Here is an 18,889-nt window from a genome sequence, read left to right on the forward strand (position 1 = left end):
TCTATTGCCCAGGGTGATAATATGTCTAGTTATGTCTCTGATATGAGCTACACAAACTTGTCTACATCAAAGTTACAGTAATTTAAGATATTTTAATAAACTTTTCAAGTACAGAATGATAACAAGTGAAACATGACAATTATAAGTCTGTATACAGTGTACTGTACTTTATGTGAATCCTGACAATTATAATCACGCTGACAAGTAAAGTCTGACAATTATACACTTATATATAGTATACATTACATCATATTAAATATTGAAACATAATAATTATAATCATGCTAACAAGAGAAGTGTAACAGTTATAAGCTTATATATAGGTAAACTTAAATCCTGTAAACTGAAGAAACCTAACAATTATATGATCAGATATCCAGGGTAGAAGCTTCTCATTTGTATTCTCTCTTTATAGTTTAAAGAAGTTTTCACCTTCAGGTCCTGTAACTATAGTTATACATTTCCTCATACATTATATCCTAAATTATTTGCTTAGTTTTATATTTTTTTCTTTATTCATCTTCTGTACAATATAACAAGATATATTTGGGGATTTATTTCCACACTAATTTGTACATGTGAATGTGGAACATAGAAGTGAGATCAATGTCTGTTAAACATCCCTATTGGATACCACTGTATTCAAATTATCTCTTTCTTTTGAAGACTGATTAGAAATCTCATTTAGAGCACGTTCCAGCCTGGATGGTATGGAATGTATTAAACTCACTTTAAAGTCTTGTCCTATGAAGACATAGAGGATTAATGCAACTGTTAAAGTAAGCCAGGCAGACAAAAAATACATATACTGTTTCATCTATATAAAGATATCTGATAGACACTGGTATTAATGGCCAAGTGTAATACGGAAACCAGCAGATAAAGAAACACGTCACAACTGCAGTGATAATCCTGTACGGTCGCTGAGACTTATTTGATCTTCTAACTTTTACAAGTTTAAAACAAATTAGACAATAACACACTAGAATGATAGTGAAAGGGATCACAAACATGGTAACACACCTGATGATTATCATAGTCCTCAAGCGAGTGGAATAACGAAAAATTATTTTTCTTAGCCTACACTCTGAAATATCCAAATATTTGTTGTTAAAAATCACATGAGGAACACTTAAGATCAGACTCAGACTCCAAATTATTACTGAAATGCTGCGGGCACATTTTGGGTTTCTATGAATCTTACACCAAATTGGCCACATTATAGATATACAGCGATCAGTACTCATGGCGGCTAAAAAATTGACACTAGCGCACATGGTTATATACAGTATACCAGTACTGACTTGACATAATTTATAGGCAACATCTCTTCGTAATAGCAAAGTCCAGTCTGCAATTTTCAAAGGGAGAATTACACAGCAGAGGAAATCAGCTATGGCCAGATTGAGGAACCACACAGCACTGACTGTCTTCATCTTGAATCCAGCGATCCAGATAACTAAGCCATTCCCTGGAATTCCCAAAATACAAGTGATGCTGTAGAAAATGATTGATAGTATTTGTCTGATTGTAACCATTTCCATATATTTAGGGCCATAACGGAATGTCAATTCACCACCTGTCCCATTGCCCACACTGGATGTTATCCTGAAAGCAGATTAGAGCACAGAGAGTGATATAATTAGTTAGTACATTCTCAGTTTAATATAAAGTGAAAAAGTACCATGCAAAAAAAAATTCAGAAATCCCTTGTTCCCATCACTTACATGTTAAATATTATTTATCTAACACGCTACATATTAGTGCTCCCAATTTTTAACATTAACATTCTTCAAATTACATGTTGCAGAAATGTGTAAGAAATGAATCATAGAAACTAGATTTTCTCAAACTTTTAAACAGAAAAGGACATTGTAGAATCATAATAAAGAGCAAATTAATCCCATAATGACTAATGATAGGATTGGTTACATTGAATCTACTGTTACTACAATGTAGATCTAACTGAGCTGCTGATACATAGATGTTATATTCTTGGCTGTAACTAGGAATGGGTGCCGCCGCTCAGTGTGCAGGGCTTTGTGGGTGGCACCATCCCTACATCACGGTTTTGCCTCTGGCTAGGAGGGTTCCTTGCAATGGCACAGTGCAGTCAGGTTCATTGATGCATTGCTGTCCACAGCTGCCCTCCTTTGTATTAGGGGTGAGCGGGTTCGGATTTCTGAAATCCGAACCCCCCCGAGCCCCCCCGATCCGAGTCCGATCCGAATCAGGCTCGACTTTTCCCGCCTGACTCGGATCTGAAATCGAGGCAAAACGTCATCATCCCGCCTTCCGAGTCTCGCGGGTTTTGGATCCTATATAAGGTACCCACGTCGGCGCCATTTTCTCACTCGGCTGTGGACAGTGAAGAGGGAGGGTGGGAGTTAGGGCTGTGTAGTGTAGTGTAGTACTGCTGTTGTCCACTACTTCAAAGTCCATAGGGGCTGGCTGTGTTGTGCTGTGCTGCTGTTGTTAATAGGGGCTGTGTCCACTACTTCAAAGTCCATAGGGGCTGGCTGGACTGTGTTGTGCAGTCAGTTCTCCATAGGGGCTGTGTCCACTTCAAAGTCCTGTGCAGTGTCCCAGTCCTAAAGGAGTGCTGCAGTGTTGTCCAGGGGGTGCTCTGTCCATCAGGGGTGCTCCCCCCAAGTGCTAAAAAAATAATATATTTTCTGTGTTTGTGAATTGTGTGCGCAGTAGCCGCACGTGCATCAACAAAGTAGTGCCAAGCGTGCGCCTGTGTCATAAGTAAAGGGCCGGCTGGCTTGACCGTTAAGGGTGCTGTAACCCCCGAAAGTACACTCCAGTCCAAACCAAAAAAAAAATTATTTTCTGTGTTTGTGAATTGTGTGCGCAGTAGCCGCACGTGCATCAACAAAGTAGTGCCAAGCGTGCGCCTGTGTCATAAGTAAAGGGCCGGCTGGCTTGACCGTTAAGGGTGCTGTAACCCCCGAAAGTACACTCCAGTCCAAACCAAAAAAAAAATTATTTTCTGTGTTTGTGAATTGTGTGCGCAGTAGCCGCACGTGCATCAACAAAGTAGTGCCAAGCGTGCGCCTGTGTCATAAGTAAAGGGCCGGCTGGCTTGACCGTTAAGGGTGCTGTAACCCCCGAAAGTACACTCCAGTCCAAACCAAAAAAAAAATTATTTTCTGTGTTTGTGAATTGTGTGCGCAGTAGCCGCACGTGCATCAACAAAGTAGTGCCAAGCGTGCGCCTGTGTCATAAGTAAAGGGCCGGCTGGCTTGACCGTTAAGGGTGCTGTAACCCCCGAAAGTACACTCCAGTCCAAACCAAAAAAAAAATTATTTTCTGTGTTTGTGAATTGTGTGCGCAGTAGCCGCACGTGCATCAACAAAGTAGTGCCAAGCGTGCGCCTGTGTCATAAGTAAAGGGCCGGCTGGCTTGACCGTTAAGGGTGCTGTAACCCCCGAAAATACACTCCAGTCCAAACCAAAAAAAAAATTATTTTCTGTGTTTGTGAATTGTGTGCGCAGTAGCCGCACGTGCATCAACAAAGTAGTGCCAAGCGTGCGCCTGTGTCATAAGTAAAGGGCCGGCTGGCTTGACCGTTAAGGGTGCTGTAACCCCTGAAAGTACACTCCAGTCCAAACCCAAAAAAAAATTATTTTCTGTGTTTGTGAATTGTGTGCGCAGTAGCCGCACGTGCATCAACAAAGTAGTGCCAAGCGTGCGCCTGTGTCATAAGTAAAGGGTTGGCTGGATTGAACGTTAAGGGTGCTGTAACCCCCGAAAGTACACTCCAGTCCAAACCAAAAAAAAAATTATTTTCTGTGTTTGTGAATTGTGTGCGCAGTAGCCGCACGTGCATCAACAAAGTAGTGCCAAGCGTGCGCCTGTGTCATAAGTAAAGGGCCGGCTGGCTTGACCGTTAAGGGTGCTGTAACCCCCGAAAGTACACTCCAGTCCAAACCAAAAAAAAAATTATTTTCTGTGTTTGTGAATTGTGTGCGCAGTAGCCGCACGTGCATCAACAAAGTAGTGCCAAGCGTGCGCCTGTGTCATAAGTAAAGGGCCGGCTGGCTTGACCGTTAAGGGTGCTGTAACCCCCGAAAGTACACTCCAGTCCAAACCAAAAAAAAAATTATTTTCTGTGTTTGTGAATTGTGTGCGCAGTAGCCGCACGTGCATCAACAAAGTAGTGCCAAGCGTGCGCCTGTGTCATAAGTAAAGGGCCGGCTGGCTTGACCGTTAAAGGGTGCTGTAACCCCCGAAAGTACACTCCAGTCCAAACCAAAAAAAAATTATTTTCTGTGTTTGTGAATTGTGTGCGCAGTAGCCGCACGTGCATCAACAAAGTAGTGCCAAGCGTGCACCTGTGTCATAAGTAAAGGGCCGGCTGGCTTGACCGTTAAGGGTGCTGTAACCCCCGAAAGTACACTCCAGTCCAAACCAAAAAAAAAATTATTTTCTGTGTTTGTGAATTGTGTGCACTGTGGCTGCACGTGCATCAACAAAGGAGCAGCGCCAAGCGTGCGCCTGTGTCCCATAAGTAAAGAGCCGGCTGGCTCATTTCTTAAAGGGTGGTGTAACCCACAAAGTGCACTACTCTCCAGCAAAAATAAAATAATATTTTCTGTGTTTGTGTGCGCTTTAGCCGCACGTATATATATCAATATAACATAAATGGAGGACCAAACTTTCTCCGATAAAAATAAAATAGGGAAAGATCAAGAACCACTTCCTCCAAGTGCTGTTGCTGCTGCTGGGAGTTGTTCATCATCCCAGAGAGGAAGTAGGAACATCACTACTTTTACTAAACAATTGACCCTCCAACAGTCCCTAGCGATGAGGATGAAGTACGACAGCAGTCATCCTGAAGCAAAACGTATAACTGAGGCCTTGACTGCTATGTTGGTGTTAGACGTGCGTCCGGTATCCGACATTAGTGCAGTGGGATTTAGACAATTGATGGAGGTAGTGTGTCCTCGGTTCCAAATCCCGTCTAGATTCCACCTGCAGCCTCAAAGCAGCAGCGACAAGCGTGCGTCTGTCTGTTAAAGGGTGGTGACACCCTCAAAGTGTGCTACACAAACAATTAAAATATTGTTCTTTTTTTTTCTGTCTTTGTGAATTGTGTGGGCTGTAGCCGCACCTGCATCCTTAAAGCAGCAGCGACAAGCGTGCGTCTGTCTGTTAAAGGGTGGTGACACCCTCAAAGTGTGCTACACAAACAATTAAAATATTGTTCTTTTTTTTTCGGTCTTTGTGAAATGTGTGGGCTGTAGCCGCACCTGCATCCTTAAAGCAGCAGCGACAAGCGTGCGTCTGTCTGTTAAAGGGTGGTGACACCCTCAAAGTGTTCTACACAAACAATTAAAATATTGTTCTTTTTTTTTCGGTCTTTGTGAAATGTGTGGGCTGTAGCCGCACCTGCATCCTTAAAGCAGCAGCGACAAGCGTGCGTCTGTCTGTTAAAGGGTGGTGTAACTCTCAAAGTGCTCCAAAAAATAAAAAACTATTTTTTTAATGTGTTTGTGACTTGTGTGCGATGTAGCCGCACCTGCATCCTTAAAGCAGCAGCGACAAGCGTGCGTCTGTCTGTTAAAGGGTGGTGACACCCTCAAAGTGTGCTACACAAACAATAAAAATATTCTTCTTTTTTCTGTCTATGTGAATTGTGTGGGCTGTAGCCGCACCTGCATCCTTAAAGCAGCAGCGACAAGCGTGCGTCTGTCTGTTAAAGGGTGGTGACACCCTCAAAGTGTTCTACACAAACAATTAAAATATTGTTCTTTTTTTTTCGGTCTTTGTGAAATGTGTGGGCTGTAGCCGCACCTGCATCCTTAAAGCAGCAGCGACAAGCGTGCGTCTGTCTGTTAAAGGGTGGTGTAACTCTCAAAGTGTTCCAAAAAATAAAAAACTATTTTTTTAATGTGTTTGTGACTTGTGTGCGATGTAGCCACACTTGCATCCTCAAAGCAGCAGCGACTAGCGTGCGTCTGTCTGTTAAAGGGTGGTGACACCCTCAAAGTGTGCTACACAAACAATTAAAATATTGTTCTTTTTTTTTTGGTCTTTGTGAAATGTGTGGGCTGTAGCCGCACCTGCATCCTTAAAGCAGCAGCGACAAGCGTGCGTCTGTCTGTTAAAGGGTGGTGACACCTCAAAGTGTTCTACACAAACAATTAAAATATTCTTCTTCTTTTTTCTGTCTTTGTGAATTGTGTGGGCTGTAGCCGCACTTGCATCCTCAAAGCAGCAGCGACAAGCGTGCGTCTGTCTGTTAAAGGGTGGTGTAACCCTCAAAGTGTGCTCCACAAACAATAAAAATATTCTTTTTTTTTTCTGTCTTTGTGAATTGTGTGGGCTGTAGCCGCACTTGAATCCTCAAAGCAGCAGCGACAAGCGTGCATCTGTCTGTTAAAGGATTACATCGGTGACAGCATCCAAGTAGGCATGTCAGACAGTCCGTACCTGTACTGGCAGGAAAAAGAAGCAATTTGGAGGTCCCTGTACAAACTGGCTCTATTTTACCTGAGTTGCCCCCCCTCCAGTGTGTACTCAGAAAGAGTGTTTAGTGCAGCCGGGAACCTTGTCAGCGAAAGGCGTAGGAGGTTGCTTCCACAAAATGTGGAGAAGATGATGTTCATAAAATGAATTATCAACTCTTCCAGGGAGACCAGCCTCCAGAACGTACAGAGGGACCTGTGGTTCCAGCAGGGACGAATTAATACTCTGTGAGGATGAGGATGTACACACTGAAGAGGGTGAGGAATCGGTGGATGAGGAGGATGAGGATGACATCTTGCCTCTGTAGAGCCAGTTTGTGCAGGGACAGATAAATTGCCAGCTTGTTTTGTGGGGGCCCAAACGAACCAATCATTTCAGCCACAGTTGTGTGGCAGACCCTGGCGCTGAAATGATTGGTTTGTTAAAGTGTGCATGTCCTGTTTATACAACATAAGGGTGGGTGGGAGGGCCCAAGGACAATTCCATCTTGCACCTCTTTTTTTTCTTTGCATTATGTACAGTTTGGGGCCTAGTTTTTCAATGCCATCCTGTCTGCCACTGCAGTTTCACGCCTAGATGGGTCACGTGTTTGTGCCGCCCACTTGTGTCGCTTAGCATAGTCATCCAGCTACCTCGGTGCAACCTTTTGGACATAAAAACACTATTGTGAGGTGTGAGGTATTCAGAATAGACTGGAAATGAGTGGAAATTAAGGTTATTGAGGTTAATAATAGCATAGGAGCAGAAAAACCTACAAATTCTGTGATTTTAGCTGTTTTTATGCTTTTTTTCAAAAAAATACAGATCCAAAACACAAAACCCAGAACCCAAAACACGCAAGGGTGGTTTTGGCAAAACCAATCCAGATCCAAAACACGAAGAAAGATCCAGATCCAAAACCAAAACACAAAACACGAAAAGTGGCCGGTGCACACCCCTACTTTGTATGCCTCCAAACAATCACCCTGCAGACTGTGCAGCTGCTCAGAGTGTCCTCAGGACTCATTGGTCAGTGCTTCACTTTCTAGTGCTGGTGGCCCTGCCCCCTCTGCATGATGTCATCACATTATTACAAGGCAGGCAGTACAGGATGCTCCGGGGTCCTGCTACATCATTGGTCATATTATTACCCAGTTGTATTCTGCAAATCTGTTGGTTACTTCCTAACATTACTTGAAAATCCAGAGTGTTTAAAGGGAAACCGGTAATTGGGTCTGTATAGGTAATGTCAAGGTAAAACCAAAGCCAGACTGTCCTTTTTGCACTTCTGGAAATGCTAAGAGGGCTGATGGCCTGATGGGCCTGTCCAACCACCTGAAGTCCTGGCCACAGCTTCACCTTCAGGTGCTCTGCTCAGCCAGCATACTAAGGCTGGGGGTGCCATGAGGCCAATCCTCCCATTATTTGCAGCATTTCCCCATTCAGTGTGGCCACTCCCTGTGATATTTGGCCGTTTTCCATGTGCACAGACACAAAGAATGCTGCGAGCAATTCTTGGCCCCATTCTGAATCTGATTCAGAGTTGAACACAACTGCAAATCGCACGCAGATCGAGCGATTGCTTGCCATTGTGCATGCATTGCAGTGCCCATGCGCAAAGGCAGCTGTGTAATCGCCCTGCATTCATGCAGACCACAGAGGCCCATTGCAGATTAATTGACAGGCAGTGACCATTTGGGGGTGTTGACAGGGGGTGGTTAGTGAAACGCAGGCGTGCCTGGCTGTAGCCACTACAGTTGCATACGCAGCTCCCTGGCCTGCAGCAGGTCTAATGGCCACCTATGTACTTCAGTGGTACCGATGTTTATGTACAGTAGGTATGCGTAGTCGCACGCAGGTGAGAAGGCAGCAGTGGGGGTCTTTATGCTCAGTTGATATTTGCTAAAATTTGCATATTTTTGCAATTGTGTTGCGTACGGAAACGCAGTTGCGATCACATTAGCGTCCATCTCTGAGTCAGGCCCTCTGTCACTGGGTGAAACATTCAATGTAATGATTATGCAGACAATTCTAAAAATAAAAAAAAAGAATCAATGAAAGTAAGAAATACTTTCTGGATGCATCAGATATAGATTACGGATGCACGCACCTGGCCGATGTGAGAATATGCTAACCAATGCATATGCACAGCAACCGCAGCACAGAATGCAGATGGCCAGCTCTACATAATGCTGCCCACTTCAAATGCTGGGTGGTCTGCAAGACAGTAGAAACATCGGTAACATCAAGAACTATTGAACCATAGTGGCTTCTCTGACCTCGCGCAGGATCTTGGCCGATTCCCATGTGCACCAAGGCATCTGACTGTGTATGCCGCCACACTACCTTAATTATGCATGCCCCTGTAACGGCGTTCAGATACACAGACACACTTGCATTCACCCGTTACCACCCACAACTGCACCCCCCATTACAACCCACAAATGGCACTTGTTGTCAATGAACATCGGAGGGGTCTCCGTGCACATTCCGTGTACCATGCAAACCCTTACCCGGCTGCAGTGACTGGTTCGCGCATGCGCACTGCATCTTATAAGCTTGCGCGGTATAAAAAAAAATCTACCAAGTGCGTGCGTTCTCTCACTTGCATTCCTTACTTAAACAGGCCCAGAGTCCCATATCAGATCTCTTTTAAGGTTCCAAGAACAAAGTCCTGACTCGAGAATGCTCTAAATTCGGAACTCAGATTTAAAAACCGGATCTCAGGTTTTGGATTGTATGTAAAAAGGTCCAAATTACCTGATTTGAACTGTTTTTATCAATCTTAAAGAAATCTAAAAACCAAAACAGTAAATAACCAAAACACTTGAGGGTGGTTTTGCCAAAACCAAAACACAGGTGCCTGCATTGAGGTTTTATTGGGGTATTTAATGCTTCGGTGATGCACTGTGTGACATTAAGGGGTAGCTCTTTTGGCACTGCTTTATTTATGTATAGCACCTGGGATCTGATTTTTATCTCCTTTGAATCATTGTTTTTAGTCAATAGAGGAGATTGTATTATATATTCTGATCATTTTATTTAAATTGACAAAATAATTGTGCAATAGTATAATTCCACAGGGTGCACAGCTTATTACTGCAATTACTGCCCCAAGCAGCTATCACTGGAGTGGGAACACCTATGGGAAGCTCCCTTCTCAGCTATGCTCCTACTTCACAAATATACATTGTACCTATATTAATGTGAGTACTACTAATCATGTCTTGTTCTGTCTACCACCATTATTATTATTATTTCAGGTCTCCTAATATTTTTTAAAGACCTTGCAAATAACACTGTGTGGTCATGTCTGGGAACACCTCATTACTTTATATAGCAAAGTAGTGGATTTTTTATCTCATACTCTGTAATTGAAGTTTTCATATAGTTTAGAACTTAACCTCAGATGTGTCACTTCTAAGTCCATTGAAGCACAATGAATGAATGAGGAGAGAAGGAGGGAGGGGATCAAAGAGGGGAGAGGTGACAGAAGCCAATAAGAAAGGAGAGGGGAGGGGCAAAGAGCTGATCAGAGAGGGGGGTGACAAAAACCAATAAGAAAAGAGAGGAGAGGGTGGTGAAATAAGCCAATAAGAAAGTAGAGGGGAGGGGCAAATAGCCGATCACAGGGTAGAGAGAGAATGGGATCAAAGAGGTGAATATAATCAATCTGACAGTAAAGAGGAGGTGACTGAAACTGGTCACAGAGGGGAGGTAATCTGGGCATCTTGAGGGAGCATGAAATGCAGAAACGGATCTTAGATCTGTTACTTATGTAGGATATAGAGCAAACAAACTGAGATAAAACTAACAGGCGGCCGTCATACTGTGCAGCACCCAATGAATTCCAATACTCTGAATGGGGCCCGGAGCTCATGCTCCCCTGGAACAACCCTCATGACACCCCTGGTCAATATGCCACTGGTCAGAATACCAACAGCGGCATCCCGACAGTCAGAATCCTGGCACCATTTGGTAAGTACCGCAATGCTAACCCCTACCCCTAACTCTCCCTACCCAGTGCATGTACCTAACCTCCCCCCTAGTGTCTAAAACTACTGTAACTTCACCTTCCTTGCATCCTGAACCTAACCCTCTCACCATAGACCCTATCCCTAACCCTTACCCCTAACCCCTGATACTTACCTGCAGAATGCCAGCGGTTGGGATTCTGGGACCAGAATCCCAATACTGTCAGGATTCTTGCACTGATATTTTGACTGTCAGAATGCCGCATGCTGGGAAGCTTTAAAGACAAAATGTATTGATTGATTAAGTATATGTATAATTAATCAATATAAAAATTGCAATGAATCATTCTTATTTGCCAAAAGCAAGTTATTTAATTACTCCAAGAATATATTAGGCATGTCTCTAAATACTATAATGAAATTATTGTTTTCAAATTCAAATGTAATTAAATAGAAATAAAATTTAATTAAATCTTTATTACATTGGAAGATAAACTATATTTTAGGTTTCTGTAAGATTTTTTAGTATAAATATAATTCATCAGGTTTGGTGTTTTATAAAGAGTTTGGTTGTGCCCTTCATTAAAGTTCACAAACTTGGAAACAATTTTGGAATGTCAAACACAGACATGTGGGGGGAATGTATTGCATTTATCGTGCCGCTATAATGCTTCCTGCTTCGCCTCTTTACTTATCATTCACACATTGTCAAGCTTATCTGAGCTGATATCTTATAGCTAGCAATGCCGATAATGACAGGGGTGCATAGCATGCCAATCATTTACCGCCCAGCCCCCCAATAGTACATGGGGAAGCAGTATCAGCACACATAGCGTGCACTGATACCACTTTGGCGGTTCATACATCTCCCCCCTTGTGAATGTTTTTTTGTGTGAGATAAACTCAGAACTTCTTGCATATTTAAAGGTCCGAGTTTGTCTCATAACTCTCCAAAAGTAATAGCCTGCAAAATTGCGAGTTCAAGGCTATTACATTATGCCAGTCCAGGTGAGCTTTCTCCTATGAGAACTTGGACTTTTTAATGTGACTAGCAGTGAAAGGTCAGAGTTATGCAGAAGCCTTTACAGATCAGTAAAAAAAAAGGACAGTAAAAAAAATTCCCCTGTCCGCTGTATTTTCACAATCAGGACTGGCTCAGCAATGCCCAGTTCCAGTTCTTAAAATATAGGGGTCCCCCTACGTATATATTTTTCCCTGTATTATAAGAACCGGTACAGGCTTTACAGAGCCTACACACATATACGTGCATGGATCTCACAGATCTGTGCATGTTTCTGTGTAACTCTGACCTGACGAGGCTACACTCGCTGTCCTGAAGCAGGTGTTTTATTTTATGTGTTTTCACACAGTAATAGTGTGTGAGCAAAACACTTGCACTCTATTACATTGCCTGAGTTCTATGCTCACAATGGCAAAACATCTGGATGCGTGTTTTACCATTGCGAGTTGTGGAGGTGTGAGAAACGCAATCGGTATGATTTACATGTGTCCGGCAGTTGGAATCCTGACACCAACATCCCGGGAGCAGTGGAAATCCCGATTGTTCTCAGGTAAGTATTAGCTAACGTATTCTACACCCTAACCCTAACCCTCCCTTAGGGTTGCCTAACCCTAACCTCCACCCCAGTACTTAACCCTAATTCCCCCTCTAAGTGCCTAAACCTAACCACACCTTCCCCGCTACCTAAACCTAAGTCCCCTGGGGGGGTTCTTAACCCCAACCTCCCCCCGGGGGTACCTAACCCTAACTTCTCGGGGGGGTGGCTAACCCTAAGTCCCCCCGGGAACCCTAAATCTAACCCCCCCATGGCTATCCACGCCCGGTGCCCTGCGTCCCTTCGATCAGGATGCTGGGTATATGTCTAATGACAGGTGTGAGCATATTGACACCTATCTTTAGACCCTTGCTGGGATATGACAGTCGGGAAGCCGGCTCTTGTGATTATGTCCGCTGGCTTCCTGACTACATACCGTGAGAAACATGTGACTTTGCCCGTTCTCACATCCAAGTACATAGGGAGAGTTCTGAAAATGCCAGGGGCATCATTCAGGATGGTCCTAGATCCTGAATAGGATCAATTGAAGCACAAGGTGATTATTTCTAATGTATAGTTGTTTTGATGTGTACAGTGTTTAGTTAGTAGGTTACAATTCATGTTTTGCTAAATAAAAAAATTGAAAATTAATAGAGCCAAAGTTTAACTGATCCAATTGAGATTTATGAATTTATTTCCCCACAATTAAGGCAGATGTGATTTGTCTCTAAAACAATGCAATATACATTTTACTAGAGATGTGTGCCGGACTATTTTTGCTGGATTTGGATTTAGCTGATTCGTCGTCTAGCTTTGGATTTGGATTTGCCAAACTGTCATGACTGGTTATGGATTTGGATTTTTTACAAAAATTTACAAAAAAACCCTAACATAATTTGGACTTTTTTTGTTCCTACAGTATTGGTAACCTCAATAACATCAATTTGCAGTAATTTATAGTCAATTTAGACCACCTCACAGCTCACAATATTGTTATCACAATTATTGGCCAAAGACTGCAGTGAGCTGGCTGGTTACTAACCAACAGAGCATCGGCACAGATACAGCAGTTTAAAGCACATCTATGAAACAAAAGAGGCGTCACTTACCTCCATGGCACTCGGTGTGGCAGGAGTAGCTGCATTGCTCGTTGTAAGCCTGCTTGCCCGAAATGGGGCACGACCTCATCTTGCAAAGCTATGCCCGCTTATGTGTGTCAATCTTGGGGGCGTTACTGCCTCCAATTCTCAGCACACAGTGGCCTTCCTCAGCACTCCTGCAGCTGCTGGGGCAGCCCACATCTCTTCCTGCCTCTCTCCATGTCACAGTGACACCTTGCCACGGGGTTGACCCCAAAATAGCAGAGCAGCACCCACTCAGATGATGTCACCCAGTGCGGCCCGCACCCCCTTAGTGATGCCAGTGCATTGCCACACAGCAGTAGCAGAAATGAAAGGTAGTTCATGATGGAATTGTCCTTGTTTTTTGGGGGCACAAACAAACCAAGCACTTCAGCCAGTGTCATGGCTTGCTGTATAGCTATGGATGGCTTTTTGCTGTTCCTCCTTCCGCTGAAGCATATATAGGGTGGAGTTCCACCTTGTTACCATCTATTTCTTCAGTTGAAGGCAGGGCAGATTAAACTGTTCTTGCAGCTGCTGCAATCTCCTGCATGCTGTTACTGAAAGCCAAAAATGTCCCAAAATTTTATGGACCACAGACAGCATCTCCTATACGCCCCTGTCATCTTTTAAAAAAGCCTGCACCACTAAGTTGATCATGTGAGCAAAACAGGGGATATGTTGAAATTCACCCAGCTGTAACGCTTTCACAATATTTGTGACATCATCAGAAATCACAAATCCTGAGTCCAAGTGGAGTAAGCAATGATTCTATGACATTTTTTAGTATTTCTAAGAGGTGATTATTTCTAATGTATAGTTGTTTTGATGTGTACAGTGTTTAGTTAGTAGGTTACAATTCATGTTTTGCTAAATAAAAAAATTGAAAATTAATAGAGCCAAAGTTTAACTGATCCAATTGAGATTTATGAATTTATTTCCCCACAATTAAGGCAGATGTGATTTGTCTCTAAAACAATGCAATATACATTTTACTAGAGATGTGTGCCGGACTATTTTTGCTGGATTTGGATTTAGCTGATTCGTCGTCTAGCTTTGGATTTGGTTTTGCCAAACTGTCATGACTGGTTATGGATTTGGATTTTTTACAAAAATTTACAAAAAAACCCTAACATAATTTGGACTTTTTTTGTTCCTACAGTATTGGTAACCTCAATAACATCAATTTGCAGTAATTTATAGTCAATTTAGACCACCTCACAGCTCACAACATTGTTTTCACAATTATTGGCCAAAGACTGCAGTGAGCTGGCTGGTTAATAACCAACAGAGCATCGGCACAGATACAGCAGTTTAAAGCACATCTATGAAACAAAAGAGGCGTCACTTACCTCCATGGCACCCGGTGTGGCAGGAGTAGCTTCATTGCTCGTTGTAAGCCTGCTTGCCCGAAATGGGGCGCGATCTCATCTTGCAAAGCTACGCCCGCTTATGTGTGTCAATCTTGGGGGCGTTACTGCCTCCAATTCTCAGCACACAGTGGCCTTCCTCAGCACTCCTGCAGCTGCTGGGGCAGCCCACATCTCTTCCTGCCTCTCTCCATGTCACAGTGACACCATGCCATGGGGTGACACCAAAATAGCAGAGCAGCACCCACTCAGATGATGTCACCCAGTGCGGCCCGCACCCCCTTAGTGATGCCAGTGCATTGCCACACAGCAGTAGCAGAAATGAAAGGTAGTTCATGATGGAATTGTCCTTGTGTTTTTGGGGCACAAACAAACCAAGCACTTCAGCCAGTGTCATGGCTTGCTGTATAGCTATGGATGGCTTTTTGCTGTTCCTCCATCCACTAAAGCATATATAGGGTGGAGTTCCACCTTGTTACCATCTATTTCTTCAGTTGAAGGCAGGGCAGATTAAACTGTTCTAACAGCTGCTGCAATCTCCTGCATGCTGTTACTGAATGCTAAAAATGTCCCAAAATTTTTTGGACAACAGACAGCATCTCCTATACGCCCCTATCATCTTTTAAAAAAGCCTGCACCACTAAGTTGATCATGTGAGCAAAACAGGGGATATGTTGAAATTCACCCAGCTGTAATGCTTTCACAATATTTGTGACATCTTCAGAAATCACAAATCATGAGTCCAAGTGGAGTAAGCAAAGATTCTATGACATTTTTCAGTATTTCTAAGAGGTGATTATTTCTAATGTATAGTTGTTTTGATGTGTACAGTGTTTAGTTAGTAGGTTACAATTCATGTTTTGCTAAATAAAAAAATTGAAAATTAATAGAGCCAAAGTTTAACTGATCCAATTGAGATTTATGAATTTATTTCCCCACAATTAAGGCAGATGTGATTTGTCTCTAAAACAATGCAATATACATTTTACTAGAGATGTGTGCCGGACTATTTTTGCTGGATTTGGATTTAGCTGATTCGTCGTCTAGCTTTGGATTTGGATTTGCCAAACTGTCATGACTGGTTATGGATTTGGATTTTTTACAAAAATTTACAAAAAAACCCTAACATAATTTGGACTTTTTTTGTTCCTACAGTATTGGGAACCTCAATAACATCAATTTGCAGTAATTTATAGTCAATTTAGACCACCTCACAGCTCACAATATTGTTTTCACAATTATTGGCCAAAGACTGCAGTGAGCTGGCTGGTTACTAACCAACAGAGCATCGGCACAGATACAGCAGTTTAAAGCACATCTATGAAACAAAAGAGGGGTCACTTACCTCCATGGCACCCGGTGTGGCAGGAGTAGCTGCATTGCTCGTTGTAAGCCTGCTTGCCCGAAATGGGGCGCGATCTCATCTTGCAAAGCTACGCCCGCTTATGTGTGTCAATCTTGGGGGCGTTACTGCCTCCAATTCTCAGCACATAGTGGCCTTCCTCAGCACTCCTGCAGCTGCTGGGGCTGCCCACATCTCTTCCTACCTCTCTCCATGTCACAGTGACACCATGCCACGGGGTGACCCCAAAATAGCAGAGCAGCACCCACTCAGATGATGTCACCCAGTGCGGCCCGCACCCCCTTAGTGATGCCAGTGCATTGCCACACAGCAGTAGCAGAAATGAAAGGTAGTTCATGATGGAATTGTCCTTGTTTTTTGGGGGCACAAACAAACCAAGCACTTCAGCCAGTGTCATGGCTTGCTGTATAGCTATGGATGGCTTTTTGCTGTTCCTCCATCCACTGAAGCATATATAGGGTGGAGTTCCACCTTGTTACCATCTATTTCTTCAGTTGAAGGCAGGGCAGATTAAACTGTTCTTGCAGCTGCTGCAATCTCCTGCATGCTGTTACTGAATGCCAAAAATGTCCCAAAATTTTTTGGACCACAGACAGCATCTCCTATACGCCCCTATCATCTTTTAAAAAAGCCTGCACCACTAAGTTGATCATGTGAGCAAAACAGGGGATATGTTGAAATTCACCCAGCTGTAATGCTTTCACAATATTTGTGACATCATCAGAAATCACAAATCCTGAGTCCAAGTGGAGTAAGCAATGATTCTATGACATTTTTTAGTATTTCAAAGAGGTGATTATTTCTAATGTATAGTTGTTTTGATGTGTACAGTGTTTAGTTAGTAGGTTACAATTCATGTTTTGCTAAATAAAAAAATTGAAAATGAATAGAGCCAAAGTTTAACTGATCCAATTGAGATTTATGAATTTATTTCCCCACAATTAAGGCAGATGTGATTTGTCTCTAAAACAATGCAATATACATTTTACTAGAGATGTGTGCCGGACTATTTTTGCTGGATTTGGATTTAGCTGATTCGTCGTCTAGCTTTGGATTTGGATTTGCCAAACTGTCATGACTGGTTATGGATTTGGATTTTTTACAAAAATTTACAAAAAAACCCTAACATAATTTGGACTTTTTTTGTTCCTACAGTATTGGTAACCTCAACAACATCAATTTGCAGTAATTTATAGTCAATTTAGACCACCTCATAGCTCACAACATTGTTTTCACAATTATTGGCCAAAGACTGCAGTGAGCTGGCTGGTTACTAACCAACAGAGCATCGGCACAGATACAGCAGTTTAAAGCACATCTATGAAACAAAAGAGGCGTCACTTACCTCCATGGCACCCGGTGTGGCAGGAGTAGCTGCATTGCTCGTTGTAAGCCTGCTTGCCCGAAATGGGGCGCGACCTCATCTTGCAAAGCTACGCCCGCTTATGTGTGTCAATCTTGGGGACGTTACTGCCTCCAATTCTCAGCACACAGTGGCCTTCCTCAGCACTCCTGAAGCTGCTGGGGCAGCCCACATCTCTTCCTGCCTCTCTCCATGTCACAGTGACACCATGCCACGGGGTGACCCCAAAATAGCAGAGCAGCACCCACTCAGATGATGTCACCCAGTGCGGCCCGCACCCCCTTAGTGATGCCAGTGCATTGCCACACAGCAGTAGCAGAAATGAAAGGTAGTTCATGATGGAATTGTCCTTGTGTTTTTGGGGCACAAACAAACCAAGCACTTCAGCCAGTGTCATGGCTTGCTGTATAGCTATGGATGGCTTTTTGCTATTCCTCCATCCACTGAAGCATATATAGGGTGGAGTTCCACCTTGTTACCATCTATTTCTTCAGTTGAAGGCAGGGCAGATTAAACTGTTCTTGCAGCTGCTGCAATCTCCTGCATGCTGTTACTGAATGCCAAAAATGTCCCAAAATTTTTTCGACCACAGACATCATCTCCTATACGCCCCTATCATCTTTTAAAAAAGCCTGCACCACTAAGTTGATCATGTGAGCAAAACAGGGGATACTGTATGTTGAAATTCACCCAGCTGTAATGCTTTCACAATATTTGTGACATCATCAGAAATCACAAATCCTGAATCCAAGTGGAGTAAGCAATGATTCTATGACATTTTTTAGTATTTCTAAGAGGTGATTATTTCTAATGTATAGTTGTTTTGATGTGTACAGTGTTTAGTTAGTAGGTTACAATTCATGTTTTGCTAAATAAAAAAATTGAAAATTAATAGAGCCAAAGTTTAACTGATCCAATTGAGATTTATGAATTTATTTCCCCACAATTAAGGCAGATGTGATTTGTCTCTAAAACAATGCAATATACATTTTACTAGAGATGTGTGCCGGACTATTTTTGCTGGATTTGGATTTAGCTGATTCGTCGTCTAGCTTTGGATTTGGATTTGCCAAACTGTCATGACTGGTTATGGATTTGGATTTTTTACAAAAATTTTCAAAAAAAACCTAACATAATTTGGACTTTTTTTGTTCCTACAGTATTGGTAACCTCAATAACATCAATTTGCAGTAATTTATAGTCAATTTAGACCACCTCACAGCTCACAATATTGTTTTCACAATTATTGGCCAAAGACTGCAGTGAGCTGGCTGGTTACTAACCAACAGAGCATCGGCACAGATACAGCAGTTTAAAGCACATCTATGAAACAAAAGAGGCGTCACTTACCTCCATGGCACCCGGTGTGGCAGGAGTAGCTGCATTGCTCGTTGTAAGCCTGCTTGCCCGAAATGGGGCGCGACCTCATCTTGCAAAGCTACGCCCGCTTATGTGTGTCAATCTTGGGGGCGTTACTGCCTCCAATTCTCAGCACACAGTGGCCTTCCTCAGCACTCCTGCAGCTGCTGGGGCAGCCCACATCTCTTCCTGCCTCTCTCCATGTCACAGTGACACCATGCCATGGGGTGACACCAAAATAGCAGAGCAGCACCCACTCAGATGATGTCACCCAGTGCGGCCCGCACCCCCTTAGTGATGCCAGTGCATTGCCACACAGCAGTAGCT

General features: G+C 43.0%; 1 pseudogene across 1 annotated transcript in view; it reads right to left on the minus strand.

The window, feature by feature from the left end:
* Positions 1-613: 613 nt before the first annotated feature.
* LOC148525461 (C3a anaphylatoxin chemotactic receptor-like) overlaps positions 614-18,889 on the minus strand; it is an 82,234-nt pseudogene continuing 63,958 nt past the window's right edge. The window contains exons 3-4 of the transcript XR_015878278.1: positions 1,087-1,608; positions 614-1,041 (exon numbers count right to left, since the gene is read on the minus strand). The product of XR_015878278.1 is annotated as a C3a anaphylatoxin chemotactic receptor-like (transcript). The remainder of the gene's footprint in view (positions 1,042-1,086; positions 1,609-18,889) is intronic.

Source organism: Taudactylus pleione, unplaced genomic scaffold (genome assembly GCF_031769625.1).
Source record: "Taudactylus pleione unplaced genomic scaffold, aTauple2 ptg000108l, whole genome shotgun sequence".
Lineage (NCBI taxonomy): Eukaryota > Metazoa > Chordata > Amphibia > Anura > Myobatrachidae > Taudactylus > Taudactylus pleione.